The sequence below is a fragment of the Myodes glareolus genome, chromosome 5 (genome assembly GCF_982192425.1).
Source record: "Myodes glareolus chromosome 5, mMyoGla1.1, whole genome shotgun sequence".
Taxonomy (NCBI): domain Eukaryota; kingdom Metazoa; phylum Chordata; class Mammalia; order Rodentia; family Cricetidae; genus Myodes; species Myodes glareolus.
In genome coordinates this window covers 14,787,655-14,795,965 of record NC_142030.1, presented here as the reverse complement: position 1 = coordinate 14,795,965, position 8,311 = coordinate 14,787,655, and positions in this window count along the sequence as shown.

Below are 8,311 nucleotides of genomic sequence, written 5' to 3'. Positions count from 1 at the left end.
TTATCTCTCTTCCATCTCACACCTCCTTTTTCCTCTTCAAGTCTTCTGGCATCTCTTCCATGCCTAGATTCCTTCTCTTCTTTCTCTCTGTAGAAATCTGCTTAGCTATTGGCCATTCAGTTTTTTTTACTATGCCAACCACAGTAATACATCTTTACATAGTGTACAAATATTCCACAACACTCTCCCACCATATGATCAAAGAAACTCCACAGACAGAGCTCCACATGGAATGGATCTATGGCCAGCAGCGGGCTTTCTCAGTGGTAACTCCTGTATAAATTCCCGGGTACACTACAGATGTGTCTCAGTAGGAGGGACAGCTTCCACCATATTCCCTGCCCTCTCAGAGTGCTGCCGGGACCTCATACCAGGTCAGGGGGCTCTGATCCTGTCGGGCCAAGTGTGGTGGTTTGGATGAGAATAGTCCTAAAGGCCCATATGTTTGAAAACTTAGTCTCTAGTTTTTGTGGCTGTTTGGGGTCGACTAAGAAGTATGACCTTGCTGGAGGAAGTATGTCACTGGGGGCTGGCTTTGAGGTTTCAAAAGACTTTAGCTCAGTGGTCCCCGACCTTCTTAATGCTGTAACCTCTTAATATAGTTCCTCATGTTGCAGTGATCCCCAACCATAAAATTAATTATGTTACTACTTTGTAACTGTAATTTTGCTACTGTTATGAATCGTAATGTAAACATCTGTGTTTTCTGATGGTCTTAGGTGACCACTGTGAGTCATTTGACCCCCACACACACAGGTTAAGAATCACTGCTGTAGCTATACCCAGTGTTCCCTCTCTCAGAGTTAGCTCTCTCTGCCTCCTGCTTGTGGAGCAGGATGTGAGCTTTCAGCTGTTCCTTCCACTAAGCCTTTGCGCTACTGTTATGGACTGTAACCCTCCAAAACCATAGGCTCAATTAAATGCTTTCTTTTATAAGTTGCTTTGATCATGAAGCTTTATGAAATAGGAAAGTAACTAAAACATAAGTCTTAGTGCATTGAACCCCAGCAGGTGCACTTGACTCCCCCAGAGAAGATGCTGAATCTTTCTACTCAGGTCCCAGTCCTCTGCCCAGAGCCAGGGGTGCTGATGGGGTGCCACTCAGCACTATATAAAAGTAAAATTGATTGGTAAGGAGCCCTTGTCTACAGAAATCCTAAATATCTGGTCCCAAGAGTGTAAGGCAAGAGCCTAGTTCCTTAGGGAAGGAACACTGGGCACAGGCCCCAAAGGGCTACACCGTGGGTCTCAACCTGTGAGTTGTGACTCATTTGGGGGTTCGAATGACCTTTTCACAGGGTTCACATATCAGATATCCTGCAAATCAGATATTTATATCACAATTCGTAACAGTAGCAAAATTGTACTTATTAAGTGGTTGGGGGGGGGGGGGTCACCACAACATGAGGAACTGGATTAAAGGGCTGCAGCATTAGGAAGCTGAGAACCACTGGGCTACAGCCAGGAAGGTAACATTCCTAACAGTCAAACCCAGGGCTCACCAATATGGCTAGTCTCACTAGCCGATTTGCTTGGGAGAATCCCATCTCAACTTTCCAAGGCTGGAATTACAGGCTGCTGTCCCACCCATTCAACATTTGCATGGGTTCTAGGGGTCTGAACTCCAGGCTTCATGCTTGCTCAGCTCTTCAGCTGCTGAGCCATCACTCCAGCCCCCTGACAGCCCACTTTGATCTGGGTAACATCATACATGACCGGCTGGCACAAGCTCCGAACAGTGGGCATACTGGACCCTCCCTAACAGGAGTCTTCTGCCCTACCCTTCCTCAAAGGTGGTCTTCAGGGAGGAGGACTGTATAGTTACCTGTCTCATTGCTGCCACCAAATACCTGACAACCACTACGTAAGAAAAAGGAATGTCTGCAGGGCATGGCAGCAAATGCCTTTAATCCCATATGAGAGGTAGAAACAGGTGGATCTCTGTGTTTGAAGTCAGTCTATAATGAGTTCCAGGTCAGCCAGAGTCATACAGTGAGACCCATCTGGGAGAGGGGAGAGGGAAGACACACACACACACACACACACAGAGAGAGAGAGAGAGAGAGAGAGAGAGAGAGAGAGAGAGAGAGAGAGTTTACTTTGGCTCAATTTCAAGGGATGAAGTCCGCCCAGGCAGAGAAGATTTGGGAGCAGGAGCAGAAGCAGCTGTCACACTGTGCCCACCGTCAGGAAGTAGAGAAGGCTAAATGCTGTTAACTTGGCCTGCTTTCTTCTTTCATTCAGTCTGGCGGCTAACTTAATTAACCTAATCTAGGAACTCCCTCATAAGCATGGCCAGAGATTTGTCTCCAGGGTAATTCTAGATCCTGTCAGGTTGACAGTCAACATTGACCATTATTGGAACCCTTTTGACCAGTGTCTCCTAGCATGCGTCCTTCAGCCCCCCTCACCCCTCTGTATCAGCAGCTTTTTACATAAACATCATCTAGGGATCCAGCCTCTTTCTCCTCTCTCAGCTCCCTCCCTGGCCCCTCTCTGGGGGCTGAGAGTCTCTACCTCTGTTCTCTGTCTTGGATGAATGATTGTTTTTTCATTTATTTCCCAGGAGCTCTCTTTATGACTCTGCTCTCTGTAATTCGCACGGCAACAGTCTGCTGGGACATATGTAAAATCAGGAACACCAAAGAACAAGGAACTCAGGGACGCTGCAGGAGAGAAAAGGGCCAGGGCTGCTGCTGCTTGGAGCAGATCAAAGGCAGCCAACTGCTGGCTGCGGGGGCAGGAAGCCCTGTTCCAGACCGGGCTGCAGCTCTCATCAGAGAAGCGGAGAAATGAGGCTGCCCCCAACCCCTGCATTCGGACCAATTACATAAAGCTTGGTATTTCTAAACAGCTCCCCTGGCGAGTCTAGAGGTCACTTAGGACCACAAACAGACTCAGCTGCAGAGCTATGGAGGGGGGAACACAGTTATTCCTGGGCAAAGGACTGTGAGGTGACCCCACATGTCTCCCTTCAAGGCCATGCAAATATCCAGTGCCAGAGAATGAGGGGACTGTCGTGTAAGCCCCGGGTGAGGGCGCTCAGCTCTAAAGGAGTAGAGATGTCATGCAAACCTCGGGTTCGAAAGGCTGCTGCTTCTGACCCTAGAGAGTGGGACACCTCCACGGGATGGTGCCTTCACCACCTGCTTTCCTGGTGTCACCGCCATGATCCTGAGCCCTCCCTGATCACAAAGACCCTGCGTGAGTGACAACTCCTACTCATTCCAGAGCAAAAGCAGAGTGCCTACTGTGTTCTCTCAGAATAGGAGATGAAGCCCTCCAGGGTGCCACCCCTCACTGCTCACAGAGGGTGAACCTGCAGTCGTCCTCTTTATACAGTGTGTTAAGTGACAGAGTGCAGTAGCTCAAAGCCAAGTGACTGCACTGTTAATCAGCCCAGGGTCTACCTAATGAAGCTCCGAGGTTGTCCAGAAGCAGGTGGCCTCTGAGCTGAGGCTCCCTGGAGCTCTCAGACTCTCTCAGTCTCCCTTCATCTCCTCAGTGTTCCTGAGCATACCTCGGCTTCTCTCTGCAGGGAACTGGGGATCATTGCAAATGGCAGAGGTTCTCATGCTGAAAGGCTATCTTAGCGTTCACGACAACCAGGGTCCAGGACAAAGACCTATAAGAATAGATTCCCCCATAAGTGGTTGTTGAGCGGAATAGAAGACAATGACATTTTGTGCTTTTGTTGGGGGAAGAAACAGAAGAAGCCAAAGTCATGCCCAGAACCCTACACCCCCCCCATTGTGGCCTGGGCTCTACGTATGCATGAGCTCCTAGGCACTGATAGACAGAACTCGGGGAGCTGAGAGGTCACACACTGTGTCCTGATGGAAGTGATTGATTACTGAGAGAATTGCACAGCCACGAGTCCAGGATTCTGTGTGAGGTGAGACAAAATTGAGGCATCAACCTTGCGAGGAGCGCTTGGAACCGGAATGCCTAGCACACCCTGGAAGACAGACAGTGGACAGGATTCTGCGCATGAGGGACCAGCACCACAGAGGGTCATCCCTGGAGATAGGGTGGATGCAGAGGGTGAATAAACAATGCTGGAGACATTCTGCAAAGGAGAGGATGAGAAACACACTTCAACCCTGAAGTCACATGTCGTGATTTCACTGTCAGGAACATAGGTGCGTACATGTGTGTCTTCCCACAATGTCATGATAAACTCACACGCTGTGGCAGTGTTGTTGGCAGCAGTTTGTCAAGTAGCCCTTGTTTCCTTGCTATCTAGTCATGGAAAGTCCAGTTCTTTAGTTCCAATCTTAGCCACTAGTATTAACTCTCAGATCACATATTACACATCATACAATCAATAGTCAGACAGACAGACAGGTAGATGTTTAGGTTAAAGAATGGCTACGATGAGTTAAAGGAGTCTCAAAGAGGCCAGACCGAGAGGCAGAAATGGGAAGCTGACAGGGGTGTGAAAGGACTTTCCATAGGTCGGGCATCTGCTAACTACATTGGAATTCTGCTAGAGATGCTTAAGCTTAACCAAAGGTTAAGCTCAGCTGGAGGCTGTAGAGGTGAAGGGCTGGACCAGATCCAGACAAACAAAGGAATGAATGGGCAGGTGGATGGATGGGATGAAAAGTTGGAAGGAAGAATGGGTAGATGGATGGATGGATGGATAGGTGGGTGGGTGGGTGTGTAGGTAGGAGGATGGATGGATGGATGGATGGATGGATGGATGGATGGATGGATGGATGGGTGGGTGGGTGGGTGGGTGTGTAGGTAGGAGGATGGATGGATGGATGGATGGATGGATGGATGGATGGATGGATGGATAGGTGGGTGGGTGGGTGGGTGTGTAGGTAGGAGGATGGATGGATGGATGGATGGATGGATGGATGGATGGATGGTAGGCAATTCAATCAGCCCTCATCAATAGTGGGGACTGAGCCCAGCTGAAGCCCCTAGACAGTTGGGAATTCTCTACCTGCTGGTCCCTTGACACATGCAATGGTCAGTCAGATGACAGGTGAATAGAGACTATCACCACCACGGAGTTCGGTGTCTTTGTCTTCATGGGATCCAGGTGAGGGAGTTGTCCCCTTGTCTCAGTCTGATGTCTCCAGTAAGTTCTCAGGCCTGGTCTTCCTGATATGGCTTTAACAAGACCACTTGTTCTATAGCCCCAATTTATGTTGATAAATGTAGAAGGTGGTAACCTTCCTTACCCTCTGAGCCACATGGGTGGTGCAGGACAGACAGAGCCATCCGTGTGTCCACCCAGGTACAATCCTCTGGATGGAGGCAAATACCGCTTGTATAATGGAGGCCCTTGGAGTAAGGCCGGGCCTGTAAAAGCCACTGTGTTACACAGTTTGAATCAGGCTTACTTCCCTGATTTCAACTCTGCATCTCAAATCTCCAGGATTGCCTGGAGGAGTTTTCTGAGAACCCTGGCTGAAATACATCCGTCCCAGGAATATTGGCCAAGACAAAACCACAAATTAAGTATGTGGGAGTCATTGAAGAAACTGACAGAAGTAAACCCAAGCATTTAAGAAGTCTCACAGTATGTGTTTGTCACCTTTCTCAGTTTAGTGACAAAATATATCTGGCAAAAGCAACTTTAGGAAGGAAGGGCTTGCTCTGGCCCATGATTTGAGGGAACACAGTTCATAACAACATGGTGGTGGGAGTGTGGGGTGGCTGGTCACCCAGCTTCTACAGTCACAGAGTAGAGGAAGATTAATGTGGTGCACAGCTCACTTTCTCTGTTTTTATTTAAATATTTATTTATTATGTATACAATTCTGTCTGTGTGTATGCCTGCAGGCCAGAAGAGGGCACCAGACCTCATTACAGATGGCTGTGAGCCACCATGTGGTTGCCAGGAATTGAACTCAGGACCTCTGGAAGAGCAGGCAATGCTCTTAACCGCTGAGCCATCTCTCCAGCTCTCACTTTTTCTGTTTTATTCAGTCTGGGAACCCAGCTCATGGGATGGTGCTGGCCACATTCAGAGTAGGTCTTTCCTCTGCAACTAAACCTCTGTGGAAAAACCCTCAGAGATACACCCAGGCTGTGTTTCCCAGGTGACTCCAATCCCAGACAAATTGATGGACATTAACCATTGAACTATGTTTTTCATCATCATCATAAATATATTGCGTATCTATTCTATGTGGTCCTGAAAAGCATCTACATGAATAACCACCTCCCTGCACTCACGTAGCTCACAACCTGTAAAGGAAAAAGAAGACAAAAGGAAAGATTGGAACAACCAAGTTCAAAGAGTGCTCTGACGAGCCTGCCCCTCAGGATCTGTCCCTCTGACCCCTAAAACCACTGCCCAGTCCTGACCCAAGTCTAGGCCTGTCACCCCTCCCTTGGACACCTCCACCTGTCCCTTAGATTCTCTGCCCGCCATCCAGGAGCTCTCCTCTCTTCTCCAGTCTGGACGGCACTTCCCTGCCAACTACCAGAAAACAAAACTCAGCATCCAAACCAGGTGTGTTACGCCATCCTGGTCTCCTTCACCAACTTCACAGCTGGGCTCTCCTGTGCCTTCCCAGTGGCGTGAGGCAGGACTCTGGGTATATATTGGACACCATCTAGTGGACAGCAGGGCAATTTATTTCCAAGCTGTGGACGGAATGCCGAAGACTCTAAGTCAGTCTTCCTAATTTCAAAGATTTACAAATGAACAAGCCATGTTTTAGGAGCATTTTGACTTAACCTCATTACAAGATCAGTGTGTCAAAGGTCACATACATTTTGCTTCAGAAGCCACATATGGGGAAGGGCAGATAATATGCTCGTGAGAGCTGCTTTATCTCCAACAGCCTTTCATCTGTGCCCAGATGTCGATTCCAGGTTGCTAGTCAACTTTTGAGTACTGTGATAAATACTTGAGATAATCAACTTAGAGAGAACAGAAGGGGTTGTTTTGATGGTCTGGGGGGGGTTAATCCACTGTCAGTTGACCCTGCTACTTCTGGGCCCGTGGTGAGATGATAACTTCATGGTAGAGATCATATGGCAGAGAAGAACCATCCAAATCACCACCAGGAAGAGGAAGGGTCTGGGGTCCTGCTATACCTCCAAGGGTATGTCCATGTGGCCCAGGACCTCTTACTAGGCCTTGCTTCTTGAAGGTCTCACCACCTCTGTTGCACAACAGTTTCCTTGGAGATTGAAATAGTCCATCCTGCAGGGAAGCTTGGTAAGCGCAAGGTAAGCAGCTCATACTAGCTTCAGGAAGTCCCTGAAATGGACTAGATCCACTAGGACCCTCCCTGCCGGGGTAAGCAGTGAAAGCCGAGCGTTCTTCTCAGATTAACTCGGCAAAGAAGACTTTAAGACTCTACCTGGAAGAAGCAGAAATCAGCAGAACTGCCTGGAAGAGGGTTACTTGGGAAGGACCTGCTCTAACATGTTGGTTGAGTTTCCTGTGGTGTGGTCCAGGTTTCCTAGCTTTTGTGGGCTGTCAATGCTGGGGTGGACTTTGATGATGCAGATGTCTGTGAGTCATTTCATATTTCTATAAATAACCGTCCCTATTTCTGTAACTAATCCAAATAAAAACTTACTGATGCACCCAGCTGGACTTTGGTGGTATCGGTACTTTGGTTTGTTGTGGGGCCCCTATCTGGGGTAAGTAAGCCATGTGTTGCATCTTCCCAGAAAATGGTTTGTCATACAACTTCCCAGTAGCACCAAGTTGGAACCCGACACTTCAACAGCCTGGGGTTATTCTGAGTCTAAGCTATAATACCTGACTCTCTGTCCCTTTCGAGTCTCGACTGACTTCCGTCACTTTCCTAAAGGGACAATACCACGGGACCCATAGATTGTAAATTCAAGTCGACCAAGCATTGCTATTTCCCAAAGCAAATTAAGAAACTCATGTCATGATTTTCATATCAATGTCCCAATCATTTCCCAACTGGTTCTCTCTGACTGTGTGGCCAAGGTGAATTGTAAGACTAAACCAAGAACCAGAGCCTGGAACACAGTGAGCTCATCAAAGTGCGGTCATCTGGTACATTCTTTCCCAGCACCAGCCAGCTGGTCTCCCTGTGGAATGGCCCTTGGCACCACCACAATCAAATCCAGAGCCTGTAAAGAAGACGTGCAAGCTCTGGACAAAAATTGACCGACCTCCTTCAATGGGAAAGACGAATGCAACATCTTTCTTAGTCTCACACCAACCTTGTAAGAAACCATTACTCCCATCGACAGATGACTCTTGGGAAAACAACTGCCTTGCTCAGAGCACAAAGCTTCTAGAGGGCAAGTTCAAGCCTTTCCGGGACTTCACAACCTAGGTGATCGAAATAAGGTT